This window comes from Pseudophryne corroboree, chromosome 4 (assembly GCF_028390025.1).
Source record: "Pseudophryne corroboree isolate aPseCor3 chromosome 4, aPseCor3.hap2, whole genome shotgun sequence".
Taxonomy (NCBI): Eukaryota; Metazoa; Chordata; class Amphibia; order Anura; family Myobatrachidae; genus Pseudophryne; species Pseudophryne corroboree.
In genome coordinates this window covers 160,629,276-160,651,303 of record NC_086447.1, presented here as the reverse complement: position 1 = coordinate 160,651,303, position 22,028 = coordinate 160,629,276, and the positions used below count along the sequence as shown (strand labels likewise).

Genomic DNA, 22,028 nt, shown 5'->3' with positions numbered 1-22,028 from the left:
CTCCAAAACCTAAAATAAAATTGTCGGAGGAGAAGCGTAAACTTGCCAATATGCCATTTACCACACGGAGTGGCAAGGAACGGCTGAGGCCCTGGCCTATGTTCATGGCTAGTGGTTCAGCTTCACATGAGGATGGAAGCACTCAGCCTCTCGCTAGAAAACTGAAAAGACTCAAGCTGGCAAAAGCACCGCAAAGAACTGTGCGTTCTTTGAAATCCCAAATCCACAAGGAGAGTCCAATTGTGTCGTTTGCGATGCCTGACCTTCCCAACACTGGACGTGAAGAGCATGCGCCTTCCACTATTTGCATGCCCCCTGCAAGTGCTGGAAGGAGCACCCGCAGTCCAGTTCCTGATAGTCAGATTGAAGATGTCAGTGTTGAAGTACACCTGGATGAGGAGGATATGGGTGTTGCTGGCGCTGGGGAGGAAATTGACCAGGAGGATTCTGATGGTGAGGTGGTTTGTTTAAGTCAGGCACCCGGGGAGACACCTGTTGTCCGTGGGAGGAATATGGCCGTTGACATGCCAGGTGAAAATACCAAAAAAATCAGCTCTTCGGTGTGGAGGTATTTCACCAGAAATGCGGACAACAGGTGTCAAGCCGTGTGTTCCCTTTGTCAAGCTGTAATAAGTAGGGGTAAGGACGTTAACCACCTCGGAACATCCTCCCTTATACGTCACCTGCAGCGCATTCATAATAAGTCAGTGACAAGTTCAAAAACTTTGGGTGACAGCGGAAGCAGTCCACTGACCAGTAAATCCCTTCCTCTTGTAACCAAGCTCACGCAAACCACCCCACCAACTCCCTCAGTGTCAATTTCCTCCTTCCCCAGGAATGCCAATAGTCCTGCAGGCCATGTCACTGGCAAGTCTGACGAGTCCTTTCCTGCCTGGGATTCCTCCGATGCATCCTTGCGTGTAACGCCTACTGCTGCTGGCGCTGCTGTTGTTGCCGCTGGGAGTCGATGGTCATCCCAGAGGGGAAGTCGTAAGCCCACTTGTACTACTTCCAGTAAGCAATTGACTGTTCAACAGTCCTTTGCGAGGAAGATGAAATATCACAGCAGTCATCCTACTGCAAAGCGGATAACTGAGTCCTTGACAACTATGTTGGTGTTAGACGTGCGTCCGGTATCCGCCGTTAGTTCACAGGGAACTAGACAATTTATTGAGGCAGTGTGCCCCCGTTACCAAATACCATCTAGGTTCCACTTCTCTAGGCAGGCGATACCGAGAATGTACACGGACGTCAGAAAAAGACTCACCAGTGTCCTAAAAAATGCAGTTGTACCCAATGTCCACTTAACCACGGACATGTGGACAAGTGGAGCAGGGCAGGGTCAGGACTATATGACTGTGACAGCCCACTGGGTAGATGTATGGACTCCCGCCGCAAGAACAGCAGCGGCGGCACCAGTAGCAGCATCTCGCAAACGCCAACTCTTTCCTAGGCAGGCTACGCTTTGTATCACCGCTTTCCAGAATACGCACACAGCTGAAAACCTCTTACGGCAACTGAGGAAGATCATCGCGGAATGGCTTACCCCAATTGGACTCTCCTGTGGATTTGTGGCATCGGACAACGCCAGCAATATTGTGTGTGCATTAAATATGGGCAAATTCCAGCACGTCCCATGTTTTGCACATACCTTGAATTTGGTGGTGCAGAATTTTTTAAAAAACGACAGGGGCGTGCAAGAGATGCTGTCGGTGGCCAGAAAAATTGCGGGACACTTTCGGCGTACAGGCACCACGTACAGAAGACTGGAGCACCACCAAAAACTACTGAACCTGCCCTGCCATCATCTGAAGCAAGAAGTGGTAACGAGGTGGAATTCAACCCTCTATATGCTTCAGAGGTTGGAGGAGCAGCAAAAGGCCATTCAAGCCTATACAATTGAGCACGATATAGGAGATGGAATGCACCTGTCTCAAGTGCAGTGGAGAATGATTTCAACGTTGTGCAAGGTTCTGATGCCCTTTGAACTTGCCACACGTGAAGTCAGTTCAGACACTGCCAGTCTGAGTCAGGTCATTCCCCTCATCAGGCTTTTGCAGAAGAAGCTGGAGGCATTGAAGAAGGAGCTAACACGGAGCGATTCCGCTAGGCATGTGGGACTTGTGGATGCAGCCCTTAATTCGCTTAACAAGGATTCACGGGTGGTCAATCTGTTGAAATCAGAGCACTACATTTTGGCCACCGTGCTCGATCCTAGATTTAAAGCCTACCTTGGATCTCTCTTTCCGGCAGACACAGGTCTGCTGGGGTTGAAAGACCTGCTGGTGACAAAATTGTCAAGTCAAGCGGAACGCGACCTGTCAACATCTCCTCCTTCACATTCTCCCGCAACTGGGGGTGCGAGGAAAAGGCTCAGAATTCCGAGCCCACCCGCTGGCGGTGATGCAGGGCAGTCTGGAGCGACTGCTGATGCTGACATCTGGTCCGGACTGAAGGACCTGACAACGATTACGGACATGTCGTCTACTGTCACTGCATATGATTCTCTCAACATTGATAGAATGGTGGAGGATTATATGAGTGACCGCATCCAAGTAGGCACGTCACACAGTCCGTACTTATACTGGCAGGAAAAAGAGGCAATTTGGAGGCCCTTGCACAAACTGGCTTTATTCTACCTAAGTTGCCCTCCCACAAGTGTGTACTCCGAAAGAGTGTTTAGTGCCGCCGCTCACCTTGTCAGCAATCGGCGTACGAGGTTACATCCAGAAAATGTGGAGAAGATGATGTTCATTAAAATGAATTATAATCAATTCCTCCGCGGAGACATTGACCAGCAGCAATTGCCTCCACAAAGTACACAGGGAGCTGAGATGGTGGATTCCAGTGGGGACGAATTGATAATCTGTGAGGAGGGGGATGTACACGGTGATATATCGGAGGGTGAAGATGAGGTGGACATCTTGCCTCTGTAGAGCCAGTTTGTGCAAGGAGAGATTAATTGCTTCTTTTTTGGGGGGGGTCCAAACCAACCCGTCATATCAGTCACAGTCGTGTGGCAGACCCTGTCACTGAAATGATGGGTTGGTTAAAGTGTGCATGTCCTGTTTTGTTTATACAACATAAGGGTGGGTGGGAGGGCCCAAGGATAATTCCATCTTGCACCTCTTTTTTCTTTTCTTTTTCTTTGCATCATGTGCTGATTGGGGAGGGTTTTTTGGAAGGGACATCCTGCGTGACACTGCAGTGCCACTCCTAGATGGGCCCGGTGTTTGTGTCGGCCACTAGGGTCGCTAATCTTACTCACACAGCTACCTCATTGCGCCTCTTTTTTTCTTTGCGTCATGTGCTGTTTGGGGAGGGTTTTTTGGAAGGGACATCCTGCGTGACACTGCAGTGCCACTCCTAGATGTGCCCGGTGTTTGTGTCGGCCACTAGGGTCGCTAATCTTACTCACACAGTCAGCTACCTCATTGCGCCTCTTTTTTTCTTTGCGTCATGTGCTGTTTGGGGAGGGTTTTTTGGAAGGGCCATCCTGCGTGACACTGCAGTGCCACTCCTAGATGGGCCCGGTGTTTGTGTCGGCCACTAGGGTCGCTAATCTTACTCACACAGCTACCTCATTGCGCCTCTTTTTTTCTTTGCGTCATGTGCTGTTTGGGGAGGGTTTTTTGGAAGGGCCATCCTGCGTGACACTGCAGTGACACTCCTAGATGGGCCCGGTGTTTGTGTCGGCCACTAGGGTCGCTAATCTTACTCACACAGCTACCTCATTGCGCCTCTTTTTTTCTTTGCGTCATGTGCTGTTTGGGGAGGGTTTTTTGGAAGGGCCATCCTGCGTGACACTGCAGTGCCACTCCTAGATGGGCCCGGTGTTTGTGTCGGCCACTAGGGTCGCTAATCTTACTCACACAGCTACCTCATTGCGCCTCTTTTTTTCTTTGCGTCATGTGCTGTTTGGGGAGGGTTTTTTGGAAGGGACATCCTGCGTGACACTGCAGTGCCACTCCTAGATGGGCCCGGTGTTTGTGTCGGCCACTAGGGTCGCTTATCTTACTCACACAGCGACCTCGGTGCAAATTTTAGGTCTAAAAATAATATTGTGAGGTGTGATGTGTTCAGAATAGGCTGAAAATGAGTGTAAATTATGTTTTTTGAGGTTAATAATACTTTGGGATCAAAATTACCCCCAAATTCTATGATTTAAGCTGTTTTTTAGGGTTTTTTGAAAAAAACACCCGAATCCAAAACACACCCGAATCCGACAAAAATAATTCGGTGAGGTTTTGCCAAAACGCGTTCGAACCCAAAACACGGCCGCGGAACCGAACCCAAAACCAAAACACAAAACCCGAAAAATTTCAGGCGCTCATCTCTACCCGATACTGGCCCCTCTCTATATTACATAACATTACTGACCCCTCTATACCCGATACAACATTAACGGCCCCTCTGTATATTCAGTGTCGAGAGAGGGGGGGAGAGGGTACAAATTACCCATGCCCAGGTCAGATGGAGGTGCCCAGTTGGGGACCTGGGCTTCCTCCCCATTAACTGGCAGCAGCAGCTACAGCTCTTCTCCTGAGCCCAGCACACGCTGCTGAACGCTGGGCTGGAGTGTGGCCATGGTGGCACTTAAAATATTTTTTTCCCGTATTTTTTCAAAGGGTGAATGGTCACGTCTCCTGTGATTATGCCACGTCCTCTGAAAAGTACTTAGGCCCAGCCAGACTCTCTAATGCCCTGTTTGTGTATGTGTAATATAAATCTATATACAGTATATACATGTGTGTCTGTCTATCTATATCTATACTTATATATGTCATAGCTGGTACTCTGTCTAAAATACTGCACAATTATATATAACGCGTATAAGCGGCTCCTCTGTAGTGTAATGTGTATAAGCGGCTCCTCTGTAGTGTAATGTGTATAAGTGGCTCCTCTTTGATGTAACATGTATAAGCGGCTCCTCTGTGATGTAACATGTATAATCGGCTCCTCTGTGGTGTAACGTGTATAAGCGGCTCCTCTGTGGTGTAACGTGTATAAGCAGCTCCTCTGTGGTGTAACATGTATAAGTGGCTCCTCTGTGATGTAACATGTATAATCGGCTCCTCTGTGATGTAACATGTATAATCGGCTCCTCTGTGGTGTAACATGTATAAGCGGCTCCTCTGTGGTGTAACGTGTATAAGCGGTTCTACTGGGGTGTGATGTGTATAAGCGGTTCTGCTGGGGTGTGACGTGTATAAGCGGCTCTACTGTGCGGTGTAATGTGAATTTATACTATTCTGTGGCCACGCCCCTTCCCCAGGAAGGCAGACCCTACATATTCCACACAATAGGCCCTTCAAATATTTCAGCTCCAGGCCCATGGTGACCTTAATCTGGCACTGATGCTGACACACTGTCAAAGGGGAACTACTGAGGTGAAATAATATTTTATTAGCGTGAAGCTTCAGCTTGTTGATAGCAATGACTGATGATCCTATCCAATGGCAGTGACAGCAAAAATACACTCAGATATTATTGCATACGGTCATCTGCCCACCCATCATATAAACTATATTACAGTCTGCAGTAAGCTCCATTGGACAGAATTGATGTTATAAACTCTTTGTAACATAATTGGGAAACGACTATAACTAATATCAAGCAAGAGCTGAGAATACCATGTCAGCATGGGTCATTCACAAACGCCAAAAAGTGTGACTCTGCATTGCTTTACCTAAGTGTACAACAGAGTCTGTTTAGTCTGACTAGCGCATTTTACTCTGCATGTCCAAATAGTGGCTACAGGCCCAGTACTGCCCATGTATAATCTGCAGGTTGTGGGTTACTGAACCACCCGAAAGTGTGCACTAACCAGATGGAACACATTACCAGTATTGTTAATAATAAAGCCACCACCTTTTTTTCCACCTAGTCCCTGGTTGTCTTTTCCATGATGCTCCTCTTCCCATAACTTTAGAGCTATAGGGGGTAATTCCAAGTTGATCGCAGCAGGAAATTTTTTAGCAGTTGGGCAAAACCATGTGCACTGCAGGGGAGGCAGATATAACATGTGCAGAGAGAGTTAGATTTGGGTGGGTTATTTTGTTTCTGTGCAGGGTAAATACTGGCTGCTTTATTTTTACACTGCAGTTTAGATTGCAGATTGAACTCACCACACCCAAATCTAACTCTCTCTGCACATGTTATATCTGTCTCCCCTGCAGTGCACATGGTTTTGCCCAACTGCTAAAAAATTTCCTGCTGCGATCAACTTGGAATTACCCCCATAGTGCAGTGGTCTCCTGGGGGTTCTTCCATCAGCTGTGTGTTCTTTTGTTATGATCAACTGTTTTGATTTTTCGGATGTGTTGCTTGAATTCAGTGGCGTAACTAGTCAGGGACATGCAGTCAGGGGCGGCAGGGGAGGCAGTGCCTCCCCTGTCATTCATGATTAAAATAATAGAAAGAAGATACTTATGACACATATTCTGTGTCATAAGTATTTTCTTTATATTATGTTAATCTTTTTAGCGTTTAAATGGCTGTTGAAATGTATTTGTCCGGCACCGAGAACAGTGTCTCCTGCTCTCCTTTCTAATTGGCTGGAAGCAGGGGACGGGCAGGGGGCGGGGCCAAGCAGAGGGATGTAAAAGCCCATTGAACAAAACCAATGGAAGCGGCACCTGTCCAAGTGCCGCAGAACAGCAGGGGCGTGCTTTCAGCCTATCTGAAGGCACGCCCCTGTCACTGCATTAGGCTGTGCCAGCATCTGGTGGGCGTATGAGTGGGAGCATCGCATTGTAAGATCTCTCTCTCTCACCTCACCCGCTGCGATGTCAGGGTTATCTCTGCGCTCCCTGTGCATTCTCTGCGGTTATTTGTCTCCTCCCACTGCCCGGCGCTCCCCACCAATACCCGTTGTTTTCACCTCTCACTGCGGTCCACCTCATTACCGCCGCAGCACCTCAGTCCTGCGCTCTCTGTAGGGCTTGTTCAGCGCTACGCTCCTCCTGTCCCTTTGCTGGCACTGTATGCGCTAACGTATGGAGCCAGTAACCTCCCTGCGCGCAGGCAGGGAACAGGATCCGGCTTCCCACATGCCAGGGTGCGCACGTCAGGAAGCAGAGACTATGGAGAGATCAGTGGCTGCGGCGGTGATGAGGCGGACCGAAGTGACCCCTAGTGTGATGCGGAATCTACAGGGAGAATTGGGGAGCGCCGGGCAGCGGGAGGAAATCAGTTAATGAGTAATAGACACCGGGAGCGCAGAGATAACCCTGATACTGCAGCGGGAGAGGTTAGTACATCTCTCTCTCTATCTCGCTCTCTCTCTCTCTCTCTCTCTCTCCCTCCCTTTCCACCCCACCCCCCCATTTTCCCCCCCTGTGTATAACTTCAGGAACCACTGGATTGTTTGTAAGTATAACTTATTTTTTTACAGGTACCCCTATAGGATTCTACTTGACATGTGGACGTGATCGGCGTGGGATGTAGGTAAGTAATCTCTCTCTCATTTTTACAGGTACCCCTATTGGATTCTGCTGGACAAGTGGTCGTGAGTCTTGGCGTTGGATGTAGGTAAGTATGTGTGAGTGTGTAAGTGTGTTTTAATAAATTTTAACTTTCAAGGTGTGTGAGTTGTGTTTTTATTTGGGTATTTTTTTGTTGTAGAACTACAGGTACCAGCGGGCCCGCTATTTCTCCGCATGCTGGTACTTGTGGTTCTCCAAGTACCAGCACGTGAGGGAGGCATGCTGGGCCTTGTGGTTCCACAACAAAAAACAATATTCCTCTTTTTTTACAAACATTTGGCTATCAGCCCAGCACCCACCGCCCAGGGGTGCTGGGGACAGCCTTGGGCTTCACCCCTGGCCCTTGGGTGCCTGGAGGGGGGGACCCCATCATTTAAGGGAGTCCCCACTCCTCCAGGGAACCTGGTCAGGGGTGACTAGTTGGGGGGGTAATGCCATGGCCACAGGAACCAGTATAAAAGTGTCTCCCGGCTGTGGCATTATCTCCCTGGCTAGTGGAGCCCAGTACTGGTTTTAAAAATATGGTGGACCCCTACATCTTTTGTCCCCCGTATTTTTAGAACCAGGACTGGACTAAGAGCCTGGTGCTGGTTGTCTAAATACGGGGAAACCCTGTCTAATTTTTTCCCCAGTATTTAAACAACCAGGGCTGGCTCAAAGAGCCCGAGGCTGGTTATACTTAGGAGGGGGACCCCATGCATTTTTTTTTAACCCGTTCACACCCTTTTCCACAGATAAGCATGCACGGATCTCACTGATCCGTGCATGACTATCACTTCTTAGTAAATTACCGAGTTCTATTTAGAGATGAGCGGGTTCGGATCTCATAGAACCAAACCGTACCAAACTTCACCATTCAAGTCCGGTTCCGAGCCAGGCTCGGGTTTTCCCGCCTGACTTGGAAACCCGAACGAGGCAAAACGTCATTATTCCGCTGTCGGATTCTCGCAGGGTTTGGATTCCTTATAAGGAGCCGCGCGTCCCCACCATTTTCACTCCGGCACTGGAGAGTCTACAGAGAGGACGTGTCTCCGTTCTCTCAGTGCCGTGGCTTGTGCTGAATCTGTCCAGTCACAGTGCTTGTGTCCTCTGCTGCCATATGTCCAGTGCTGTCCAGTGGTGCCGTGTTGTGCTGCATCAGTTCAGTGGCGGTGTGTTGTGCTGCATCAGTCACAGTGGTGGTGTCCTTTGCTGCCATATGTCCAGTGCTGCAGTATAATAAATCCCTTACATTGTTGTTGTGTTGTCCAGCATCAGACCAGCGGTAGTGTCCTGGGCATCAGTCAGTCCAGTGACCATTCACAGTGGTGGTGTCATCTGCTGCCATATGCCCAGTGCTGCTGTATAATTATCTGTGTTGTCCTGCATCAGACCAGTGGTAGTGCCCTGGCCATCAGTCATTCCAGTGACCAGGCAGTCACAGTGGTATATGCTGCTGCTATATGTCCACTGCTACAGTATTATAATAATATTATTAATAACAACAACAACAAGTCCCTCACAGTGTTGCTGTTTTGTGCTGCATCAGACCAGTGGTAGTGTCCTGGCCATCAGCCATCAGTCATTCCTGTGCCGCATATTGTGTTATATAACTCCGGATACATAATGAAGAACAAAAATTTGGAGGATAAAATAGGGAAAGATGAAGAACTACTTCCTCCTAGTGCTGAAGCTGCTGCCACTAGTCATGACATAGACGATGAAATGCCATCGTCGTCTGCCAAAGTCGATGCCCAATGTGATAGTAGAGGGCATGTAAAATCCAAAAAGCCAAAGTTCAGTAAAAATACCCAAAAAAAGAAATTGAAATGGTCTGAGGAGGAACGTAAACTTGCCAATATGCCATTTACGACACAGAGTGGCAAGGAACGGCTGAGGCCCTGGCCTATGTTCATGACTAGTGGTTCAGCTTCACATGACGATGGAAGCCCTCATAACTGAGGCCTTGACACTTATGTTGGTGTTAGACGTGCGTACAGGATCCGCCATTAGTGCAGTGGGATTTAGACAATTGATGGAGGTATTGTGCCCCATCTAGATTCCACTTCACTAAGCAGGCGATACCGAGATTTTGCCATTTAATTCCCGTGATTTGGACGTATAATTATTTCTCTAACGTCCTAGTGGATGCTGGGGACTACGTAAGGACCATGGGGATAGACGGGCTCCGCAGGAGACATGGGCACTTTAAGAAAGAATTTAGGTTCTGGTGTGCTCTGGCTCCTCCCTCTATGCCCCTCCTCCAGACCTCAGTTTGATACTGTGCCCAGAGCGACCTGGGTGCTTTTCAGTGAGCTCTCCTGAGTTTGCTGAGAGAAAGTATTTTGTTAGGTTTTTTATTTTCAGGGAGCTCTGCTGGCAACAGACTCCCTGCATCGAGGGACTGAGGGGAGAGAAGCAGCCCTACTCTCTGAAGCTAGGTCCTGCTTCTTAGGCTACTGGACACCATTAGCTCCAGAGGGATCGTACGCAGGATCTCACCCTCGCCGTCCGATCCCAGAGCCGCGCCGCCGTCCCCCTCGCAGAGCCGGAGGACAGAAGCCGGGTGAGTATGAGAAGCAAGAAAACTTCGAAATCGGCGGCAGAAGACTCCGTTCTTCACTGAGGTAACGCACAGCACTGCAGCTGTGCGCCATTGCTCCCACACACCTCACATACTCCGATCACTGTAAGGGTGCAGGGCGCAGGGGGGGGGGCGCCCTGGGCAGCATTTGGACCTCCTTTTGGCAAAAGTAAACATATATACAGTTGGGGACTGTATATATGTATGAGCCCCCGCCAAGAAAATGTATATTTAAGCAGGACAGAAGCCCGCCATCGAGGGGGCGGGGCTTCTTCCTCAGCACTCACCAGCGCCATGTTTTTTCTCCACAGCACCGCTGAGAGGAAGCTCCCCGGTCTCTCCCCTGCTTATACCACGGTAGAAGAGAGGGTTTTAAAGAAGAGGGGGGGCACATAATTCGGCGCAGATAATAACAGCGCTACTGGGTAAACATTAAATTGCTGTGTTTTTTCATGGGTCATATAGCGCTGGGGTGTGTGCTGGCATACTCTCACTCTGTCTCTCCAAAGGGCCTTGTGGGGGAATTATCTGCAGATGAGCATTCCCTGAGTGTGTGGTGTGTCGGTACGTGTGTGTCGACATGTCTGAGGTAAAAGGCTCTCCTAAGGAGGTGATGGAGCAAATGTGTGTGTGTGTGTTGTATCTCCGTCGACAACGCCAACACCTGATTGGATATGTGAAATTAAGTGCTGAGGTAAATTTATTGCACAAAAGATTAGAGAACAGACAGGGAATCTACCCATGTCAGTCCCTATGTCGCAGAGACATTCAGAGTCTCACAACGCTCACTATCCAAAATAATAGACACTGATATCGACACGGAGTCTGACTCCAGTGACGACTACGATAATGCAAAGTTACAGCCAAAATGGTAGGAAAGTATTCAATATATGATTATTGTAATGAAAGATGTTTTGCATATCACTGATGACTCATCTGTCCCTGACACAAGGGTACACATGTTTAAGGGGAAGAAAGCTGAGGTAAATTTCCCTCCTCTCATGAAGAAAAAGAGCGGGAATCTCCAGACAAGAAGCTGCAGCTTCCCACAAAGAATTCTCAGGGAGTATCCTTTCCCTACTAGGGCCAGGGTACGATGGGAATCTTCCCCTAGGGTGGACAAAGCTTGTCACGTTTACCCAAAAGGTAGCGCTGACTTAACAGCTATCCTCAGGGATCCTGCAGATAGCATGCAGTAAAAGTTCTTTGAAGTCCATTTACAGACATGCTGGTACACTACTCAGACCGGCGATTGTGTCGGCATGGGGTTATAGTGCTGTAGCAGCGTGGTCATGGAGACCCTAGTATGTGTATACATATGTATATATATATATATATATGTAGTGCCCTGCCCTAGTAAAATAATACAATATATGTTAAATAAGTTATGGTAATAATTTTAGTAAAGTTTATGGTGTGTCCTTTCATTAAAATGACACTCAGTGGTAAAGGTTACTAAAATGTATAATACCCTCACAGAGGGCAAAGACTTTCAGGAAAATGAATATCACCCTCACGGAGGGTAAATAGTTTGGGCAAGACCGTTATTAGCCCAGGAAAACTGTTGGGCTCGTGGCCCCCAGGACTTGTACACTACCAGGATTTGGGGGTGTTATGGGCACAACTAAAAGTATAGAAGCCGGCGCGTGAGGAGAGCGGGACTGATCCGGGAACCTGAGGAGAGTCTTTAAGAGGAAGAAGCGAAGGACCGTTAGGGGAGTCTGAGGCGAGCCGTAGAGGAATGAGGAGTGCGCTGTTGGTGTGCCCAGTCAAGCGGGGAGTGAGAGAGAGAACCGCGGCTGATACCGATCTCTGTGCGGAGAAAAGTAACTCACCTGATCCCTGCCTCCGGTGACGTCCGCGCGGCCCCGGGGAACTTGCAGAAAGTGAGAGGTCTCGGTCTAGTGGGAGGACCGGAGGAGGCTGGCTGCGGCTGCGGAGTGCCGAAAGACTCACCCTCGGTGACGCCCTGGGGTGCGGCAGAGAACAGTTCTACTATCCTGATTGGAGAAGGTCGGGCTCTATAACAGTGAGTAGTAAAACCCATAATACAAAGGGCGGTAGGCAGTCCCAAGCAGCCTATACGTGGCGAGGGGTGGGCCCGCATAGAGACTGATGAAAAAGGGGTCCTACTCTGAAGGGAAACTAACGCAGCCCTACAGAAAAGACTGTTTAACTGAACTGCGGCCTCATACTGAAGGGGATATATATAAAGACATCTCCTATATGATACATGATGTATTACTTTTGCTTGCAACCCATAGTTGAGGTTATTAATGAAGCAGTCAGTATTTAAGGGACAGTATTACCCTTTTTGCTCAAAGGAAACAGTTAGTCAAAGAAAGCTTTCATATTAATTACGCATGGAGTCAGACTTACCTCAAATACCACGCAGACACAGTGCTTAGAAACAGGCATACCAGCTGGTCACATCATCATCGGTATAACTTGAATATTCCTCAGAAAGCCTCCTCCGTCAGCTATAGTCAGATAACAAAAGAAGGAGATAATTCATGTTAGTTTCATACCTAAGGAGCATCTTATGATATTATTTAGCAAGGCTAACGACAGATAAGCGAAGAAAATAATCACAAGTACATTAGCACAGGATATATTTCCTTTACCAAGATTGAGGATAGATAGAAAAAAAGAAAAGCTAACTAACTGCATTGCACCCACAAGGGATTCATTTCGACAGAGACTTCATGTGCACCAACGTAACGGCCATTAGTTACTGCGCAGTCTAGATATTAGAGTGAAATTGATATACATTGTTACTATTCTCAGTATAGGTATAACAGTGACTATTAAGTGTGTTTTACTATATAACGTTTATTATAGTACTAGTTTAGAGTACTTATATGTTAGTCATGCTTAGTTGTTATTAATTAGAATGGACTCGCATATTAACCCATCGCAAACTACAGAGAAGACCTGTTGAGATCGTCAGATGCTGAAAAATAAATTATCTTTATTCAATCTGTGTACGGTGATTGTTTGTGTTGAAACAAGCTGCTCAACTAATTGATTGTAAGAGTAAGGTTACCAATATTTAATCCTCAGAAAGACTAATTCCGTTGCCCACAGCGGATCGCTCAATCTCCCCTCTCTGTGAAGATCGAGGCGACTGAGAGTAAAGGTACGGTTGTAATAAATAAAGTATCGTCGCACGAATAATACCACCCAGTGACCGATATTTACATTTGGTGTCCACCGAACAGGATACGAATACTGATAGAACATGTCGACGGAAGAACAAGCAACGAGTTCACAGAGTTCTCAAACATCCACAGATGGTGTGAACCCACAACTAACCATGACTGATGTAAAGCCGATCACTATGCCGTATTATTTTGGGGCCCCGTGGTTGCCCACGTATTCAGGAGAAGAAGAGCAGAAAGATGCTAATACATTTATTCAGTATAAAACTAAGATGCAATCAATGTTTAGGTTGTACCCTGTAGGCAATCAGCAACAAGTGGAAATCTTAATTGGGCAGCTAAAAGGGTCGGCATTGAGAGAAGTGTTATCCTGGCCTTTGGAAGAGCGGCAGACAGTAGAAAAGGTGTTCCAAATATTAGCAACCACTTTTGGCATTAGTACCTTGTCAGAACTTAAATCACGATTTTATTCTAGGAAGCAACGGCCGGGAGAGTCATTAAGAGACTTTGCATTGAGCTTACAGGAAGCATTGAGAGACGTTAAGGAGATGGATGAGGCAGAAGTGAGAGAGGTGGATGAGGTCCTGATAAATCAATTTATAGATGGAACCAGCTGTGAAAATAGTAAATCTCAACTGAAACTCTTGAGGTTACAAAAAGCGAGTGCCTCCTTTTTAGATTTTAAGGAGGCAGCGATTAAAGTGGTTGATTCAAATCAGCCAAAGGAGGTTTCCTTTCCTGAGATGCCAGGATACCAAGAATTGTCGGAAAATAGAGTTGATACATATCATATATCAGGTGAAAAGATTGAATCGAAGAAAACTGCTCATCAGAGTGTACAGGCTCCTACCTCTGATCCTGTACGACTATTAAAGGGACAAATGGAAGAACTTATGGTAGGAATGGCCGCAATAAATCGAGAATTACAAAAGCTCAGTAAGCGCACTCCACCTGAAAGAACGGAATCAAATTGGCGTACAGATTGGAGAAGATCAAGGAATGAGTGGTGGGAGTCGCCGTCCGGAAGAGGTCGAAGGCCTACTGACCGGTTTGATTCGCAGGGACGTCCTATCTGTAGGAGATGTAATGTCAGTGGACATGTTGAAAGGGTTTGCCGCCAGGAAGAGCCTTTAAACGCCAGTACCCCGAGGCCAGAGACCAACCCTCGGGGGGAAGCAACACAGTAGGTCCTACACCAGAAGAATGGTGCCCGCAATATGTAGGACAATGTCCTATAGTTAATATCCAGATTAATGGAGTACAGGTACCAGCTATATTAGATACTGGCTCTCAAGTAACCACCATACAGATGAGGGTCTTCCAGCAACATTGGGAATTGGATGGAATGATGCCACCCCCACCAACTTGGCTCAGGCTCTTGGCTAGTAATGGGTTAAATATATCCTGCCAGGGATATTATGAATTTGACTTTGAAATAGGACAAGCTGTTCTACCAAGACAAGGATGTCTTATTACTAATGTGGACGATCCAACGGTCTCCTCTATCATCGTAGGGATGAACGTGTTACAGAACTGTCCAGAAGAACTAATTGCTGCTCTAAGGAGGGAATTGTCTAATACCCCACCAATGTTTCAACAAGCTTTACAGAAAACTATTCGGACTCTTCAGGGACAGCAAAGATTTGTTAATGCTTCAGGGGAAATCGGGAAAGTGAAGATAGCCGATCGACGACCAATAATCTTACAACCCAATACTGAAACTGTTGTGTGGGGAAAAGCTCGATGCGGACCCCAGGGAAGAAATTATGATGCCATAGAAGAACCTTATAACACAGTCCAGCGTGGTGATATTGTAGTAGCACGAGCGTTGGTTACTGTGAAGGGGGGACGAGTGCCTTTACGAATTCTCAATCCCAATGACTATTCCGTGAAATTATGTCGACATCAGACCATGGCTAAGCTGGTATGGGCAGATTTCCAGGATGTTGTTGATGTGGTCTCTTCCCCTACTCGAATAAACATCGACTCTGAAGCTGGTGGCAAAGATGAAGCTAGATCGTCATGGTGGAAAGAAATACAAATAGGGGAAGAAGATACTGCCGAGGAGCTCAAGCAAGGAGTACTAAAAGTTCTAAAAGAAAATTCTGCTACTTTTAGTAAATATTCCGCAGATTTCGGACTAGTTGCTCAGATTCAACATTATATTCCAACAGGAGATGCACCACCTATTAAGGAGCGTTATCGACCCTTGGCTCCAGCTTTATATCAACCGGTTAAGCAAATGTTGGAAGAAATGAAAACCTCGGGAGTAATAAAAGAAAGTTATAGTCCATGGGCGGCACCGATAGTACTGGTCCGAAAGAAGGACGGGAGTTTACGCTTCTGCATCGATTATACAAAATTAAATCAGGTAACACACAAAGACGCGTACCCCTTACCAAGGATTGAAGAATCCTTGACGGCATTAAAATCGGCCACCTACTTCTCTACACTTGATTTAACCAGTGGTTACTGGCAAATCCGTATAGCACCTGCAGATCAAGAAAAAACGGCCTTTACTACGCCCATGGGACTGTATGAGTTTGAAAGGATGCCGTTTGGACTTTGTAATGCTCCAGGGACTTTCCAACGTGTTATGGAGCATTGCCTAGGAGCTAAAAATTTTGACATGGTGTTGCTGTACTTAGATGACATAATAATCTTCTCCCGAACTTATCAAGACCACCTTACACATCTCCACGAGGTCTTCCAACAACTAGCAGAGTATGGTCTCAAAGTGAAACCCTCCAAATGTCATTTCCTGAAGACTAGCGTGCAATATCTGGGACATGTCGTGAGTGCAGAAGGTGTGACCCCTGATCCAGAGAAAGTGGCTGCTGTGTTAGACTGGCCTACACCAACCACCTTGAAGGAAGTAAGGAAGTTTTTGGGCTTCGTAGGTTACTATCGCCGATTTGTGAAAAATTTTGCTCATATTGCAGCTCCATTGCATGAGTTACTTCGTGGGACTCCTAAAACTCAGCAACATCGGAATACAACTATCATATGGGCAACTGCTCAACAAGATGCTTTTGACAAGCTAAAGTCCTTACTTACTAAAACGCCTATACTAGCATATCCCGATTATAGTCAGCCCTTCCAACTATATACTGACGCTAGTTATCAAGGATTAGGAGCTGTTCTGTCACAAAAACAACAAGGAAAAGAACGGGTAATCGCTTATGCAAGTCGAAGCCTGAGAAAGACTGAACGAAATGACGCAAATTATAGCGCGTTTAAATTAGAATTGTTGGCATTAGTGTGGGCCGTTACAGAAAAGTTTAAGAACTATCTAGCTGCCACCCCATTCATCGCTTTTACTGACAATAATCCCCTTTCTCACTTGGCGACCGCTCACTTAGGGGCCTTGGAACAGCGATGGTGCTCTCGATTAGCCAATTACCAGTTCACCGTCAAGTATAGAAGTGGGAAAAGTAACATTAATGCCGACGCTCTGTCACGGCTATCTGGCTTAAATGAAAGTGTTGATGAGAAAGATGAGTGGGAAGATGTTGAAATGCCAAAATTTCATGATCTGCTTGTCCAACAACGGTTTGTGACCACCAATATACCATCAATGCAGGTCCCGGACATCCCAAGTGTAGCACAAATAGAACCTGAGGAGAAATGGCATCAAATACAGCAAGGAAGTTCAATCCTAGCTCAGTTGAAAACTCTGTTGCTTTCCGGAAAAGTGTTAAGTAAATTGGAGCGACAAGCAATCGAACCCGAGCTGCTAAAGCTGTGGCATCAACGAGATCGGTTAAAAATTCAAAAAGGACTTCTTGTTCGTAGAGGAATCAATCCGAGAACACATCACCCCATCACGCAGATCGTGTTACCGCATCAGGATAATGATTTCTTACTTCAAGAATATCATGATCACTCGGGGCATTTTGGAACCCAAAAATTGGAAGCTCAATTACGGAAAAGGTTTTTCTGGATCGGGATGCGAGAGGATATAGCAGAGTGGTGCGCCAACTGTTCTAATTGTATTCTTCGTAAGCCAGCTCCCGCCAAACAGAAGGCCCCTCTTCATCCTATAACGACTACTCATCCCCTGGAGCTAGTGTCCCTAGATCATATTAAATTAGAGCCTAGCCGAACTGGATACCAATATGCTCTTACTATGGTGGATCATTATTCAAAATTTGCTGTGGTTCTTCCAGTGCGTGATTTATCAGCAAAGACCATGGCCGAAATACTTTGGAGAGCCTTCGTTCGTCCTTACGGGTACCCAGAAAACATACTAACAGACCAGGGACCCGCTTTTGAATCACACTTGTTTAAAGAATTGTGTGCATTATACGGGTGTAAAAAACTAAGAACCACCGCATATCACCCTCAATGTAATGGGTTATGTGAAAGGATGAATCAATCGCTAATTGGTATGCTAAGGGCGATTCCCGCACCGGAGCGTCAAGACTGGCCGACATTGTTACCAGAAATTACCTTTTTATACAATAATACGGAGCATAGCTCCACGGGTTATACTCCGTTTTATCTGCTATTTGGGCGGGAAGGCAAATTGCCTACAGATGTGAGATTAGATGTGCCTCAGGAGATTGCACAAGAAACAATTCCTTGTACCGATTGGGTGAAAGAACATCAACGGCGTTTGAAAACTGCACAAACTATTGTCAATCAACGAATGGATAAGGTGCGGAAGGGACAGGCTGAACATTACAACGAGAATGCTTTGGCTGAATCTCTAAATATAGGTGATTGGGTTTTGAAGAAAAACAACCATCGACATAGTAAACTGGATAGCTATTGGGAAGCGATACCTTACAGAGTAACAGGGATTCCACGACCTGAGATAGCCATCTATCAAATAACCAAGGATGATGGACATTACTCCTTAGTAGTACATCGAAACCAATTAAAAAATACAAAACTCCTACTGTTCAACAGGAAGATATTGGAAGCAAAGTAACAGAGAGCGTGAGCTCAGTCGCTGAATCTGGGACTAATGACTCATTAGAAAATATGATGGGACTATTCTGGCCAGTACTAGTTCCTACCCATCCGGGATCGGTTATGGCAACTGAGAAAACCCTATCCGGTGATATTGAGAAGAGAGGTTATAATGCATCCTATCCTGGGTTAATATTGCCTCATGTAATCGAATGTAGTAAAGCTGATGCAAATAGTGCAGAATTCACTCCTTTACTGAGAAGGTCAGAGCGAAGTACGCAAGGAAACCTACCTTCTCTGTACAGGTATTAAAAGTTCATAGATATTCCTGTATATTATGTTCATGCAGTCATGTTTTAATGGTAAAATATTACTAATTTGAAGTATGCGTGAGGACACGCATAGTTAAAGCCAGGATGTATGTAGTGCCCTGCCCTAGTAAAATAATACAATATATGTTGAATAAGTTATGGTAATAATTTTAGTAAAGTTTATGGTGTGTCCTTTCATTAAAATGCCACTCAGTGGTAAAGGTTACTAAAATGTATAATACCCTCAGAGAGGGCAAAGACTTTCAGGAAAATGAATATCACCCTCACGGAGGGTAAATAGTTTGGGCGAGACCGTTATTAGCCCAGGAAAACTGTTGGGCTCGTGGCCCCCAGGACTTGTACACTACCAGGATTTGGGGGTGTTATGGGCACAACTAAAAGTATAGAAGCCGGCGCGTGAGGAGAGCGGGACTGATCCGGGAACCTGAGGAGAGTCTTTAAGAGGAAGGAGCGAAGGACCGTTAGGGAAGTCTGAGGCGAGCCGTAGAGGAATGAGGAGTGCGCTGTTGGTGTGCCCAGTCAAGCGGGGAGTGAGAGAGAGAACCGCGGCTGATACCGATCCCTGTACGGAGAAAAGTAACTCACCTGATCCCTGCCTCCGGTGACGTCCGCGCGGCCCCGGGGAACTTGCAGAAAGTGAGAGGTCTCGGTCTAGTGGGAGGACCGGAGGAGGCTGGCTGCGGCTGCGGAGTGCCGAAAGACTCACCCTCGGTGACGCCCTGGGGTGCGGCAGAGAACAGTTCTACTATCCTGATTGGAGAAGGTCGGGCTCTATAACAGTGAGTGGTAAAACCCATAATACAAAGGGCGGTAGGCAGTCCCAAGCAGCCTATACGTGGCGAGGGGTGGGCCCGCATAGAGACTGATGAAAAAGGGGTCCTACACTGAAGGGAAACTAACGCAGCCCTACAGAAGAGACTGTTTAACTGAACTGCGGCCTCATACTGAAGGGGATATATATAAAGACATCTCCTATATGATACATGATGTATTACTTTTGCTTGCAACCCATAGTTGAGGTTATTAATGAAGCAGTCAGTATTTAAGGGACAGTATTACCCTTTTTGCTCAAAGGAAACAGTCAAAGAAAGCTTTCATATTAATTACGCATGGAGTCAGACTTACCTCAAATACCACGCAGACACAGTGCTTAGAAACAGGCATACCAGCTGGTCGCATCATCATCGGTATAACTTGAATATTCCTCAGAAAGCCTCCTCCGTCAGCTATAGTCAGATAACAAAAGAAGGAGATAATTCATGTTAGTTTCATACCTAAGGAGCATCTTATGATATTATTTAGCAAGGCTAACGACAGATAAGCGCAGAAAATAATCACAAGTACATTAGCACAGGATATATTTCCTTTACCAAGATTGAGGATAGAAAGAAAGAAAAGCTAACTAACTGCATTGCACCCACAAGGGATTCATTTCGACAGAGACTTCATGTGCACCAACGTAACGGCCATTAGTTACTGCGCAGTCTAGATATTAGAGTGAAATTGATATACATTGTTACTATTCTCAGTATAGGTATAACAGTGACTATTAAGCGTGTTTTACTATATAACGTTGATTATAGTACTAGTTTAGAGTACTTATATGTTAGTCATGCTTAGTTGTTAATAATAAGAATGGACTTGCATATTAACCCATCGCAAACCACAGAGAAGACCTGTTGAGATCGTCAGATGCTGAAAATAAATTATCTTTATTCAATCTGTGTACGGTGATTGTTTGTGTTGAAACAAGCTGCTCAACTAATTGATTGTAAGAGTAAGGTTACCAATATTTAATCCTCAGAAAGACTAACTCCGTTACCCACAGCGGATCGCTCAATCTCCCTTCTCTGTGAAGATCGAGGCGACTGAGAGTAAAGGTACGGTTGTAATAAATAAAGTATCGTCGCACGAATAATACCACCCAGTGACCGATATTTACACATATATATATATATATATATATAAAAGATACTGTCTTTTATATATATATATATATATATATATATATATATATAAAACATGCCCAAAGAGACATTAGTCTACTGGGTTCTAGAGTCAACGCTATGTCGATTTCTGCTAGACGTGTCCTGTGGAACATGCACAGGTGATGCCGACTAAAAGAGGCATATGCAAGGTTTACCTTACAAGGCTGAGGAATTGTGTGGAGAAGGGCTCTCGGACCTGGTCTCCACAGCTATAGCTGGTAATTCTGATCTTTTGCCTTATATTCCCGCACAGCCTAAGAAAGCACGACATTATCAAATGCAGTCCTTTCGATCACAAAGCAAGAAAGTCCGAGGTGCGTCCTTTCTTGCCAGAGGCAGGGGCAGAGGAAAGAAGCTGCACAACACAGCTAGTTCCCAGGAACAGAAGTCCTCCCCGGCCTCTACAAAATCCACTGCAGGACGCTGGGGCTCCACAGGCGGAACTAGGCCTGGTGGGGGCACGTCTTCGAAATTTCAGCCAATATCTCAAATCGGCCCGACCAGCTTCCCCCCACGAGAGGGAAATAGTGTTAACTGCAATTCACAAATTGTATCTTCAACAGATGGTGGTCAAGGTTCTCCTCCTTTAACAGGGAAGGGGTTATTATTCGACCATGTTTGTAGTCCCGAAACCGGACGGTTCGGTCAGACCCATATTGAATTTAAAATCCCTGAACATATACCTGAAAAGGTTCTAGTTCAAGATGGAATCGCTCAGAGCGGTCATCGCAACCCTGGAAGGGGGGGATTTTATGGTGTCTCTGGACATAAAGGATGCGTACCTTCATGTCCCCATTTATCCACCTCATCAGGCGTACCTCAGATTTGTGGTACAGGATTGTCATTACCAATTTCAGACGTTGCCGTTTGGTCTCTCCACGGCACCGAGAATATTTACTAAGGTGATGGCGGAAATGATGGTACTCCTGAGGAAGCAAGGGGTCACAATTATCCCATACTTGGACGATCTCCTCATAAAGGCGAGATCAAGAGAGCAGTTGCTGATCAGCGTAGCACTTTCTCTGGAAGTGTTACAGCAACACGGCTGGATTCAAAATATTCCAAAGTCGCAGTTGGTTCCTACGACTAGTCTGCCTTTCCTGGGATGATTCTAGACACAAGACACTGGTCAGGAACCTATTAAAACCAAAACAGGTGTCAGTGCATCACTGCACTCGAGTCCTGGGAAAGATGGTGGCATCATAGAGGCCATTCCCTTCGGCAGGTTCCATGCGAGGACCTTTCAATGGGACGTACTGTACAAGTGGTCCGGATCACATCTTCAGATGCATCGGTTAATCACCCTATCCCCCAGGGCCAGGGTGTCTCTTCTGTGGTGGCTGCAGAGCGCTCACCTTCTAGAGGGCCGCAGATTCGGCATTCAGGACTGGGTCCTGGTGACCACGGATGCAAGCCTCCGAGGGTCGGGAGCAGTCACACAGGGAAGAGATTTCCAAGGTCTGTGGTCAAGTCAAGAGACTTGCCTTCACATCAACATCCTGGAGCTAAGGGCCGTATACAACGCCCTGCGTCAAGCGGAGAACTTGCTTCGCGACCAACTGGTTCTGATTCAGTCAGAC

At 46.4% G+C, this 22,028-nt stretch overlaps 1 long non-coding RNA gene across 3 annotated transcripts in view; it reads right to left on the bottom strand.

Moving 5' to 3' along the window:
• Positions 1-22,028, bottom strand: part of LOC134909088 (uncharacterized) — a 295,410-nt gene that overhangs the window by 243,191 nt on the left and 30,191 nt on the right. For all 3 annotated transcript variants that reach the window (XR_010175843.1, XR_010175844.1, XR_010175842.1), the window contains exons 2-3: positions 19,586-19,686; positions 12,430-12,530 (exon numbers count right to left, since the gene is read on the bottom strand). This is a non-coding gene — a long non-coding RNA (uncharacterized LOC134909088). The remainder of the gene's footprint in view (positions 1-12,429; positions 12,531-19,585; positions 19,687-22,028) is intronic.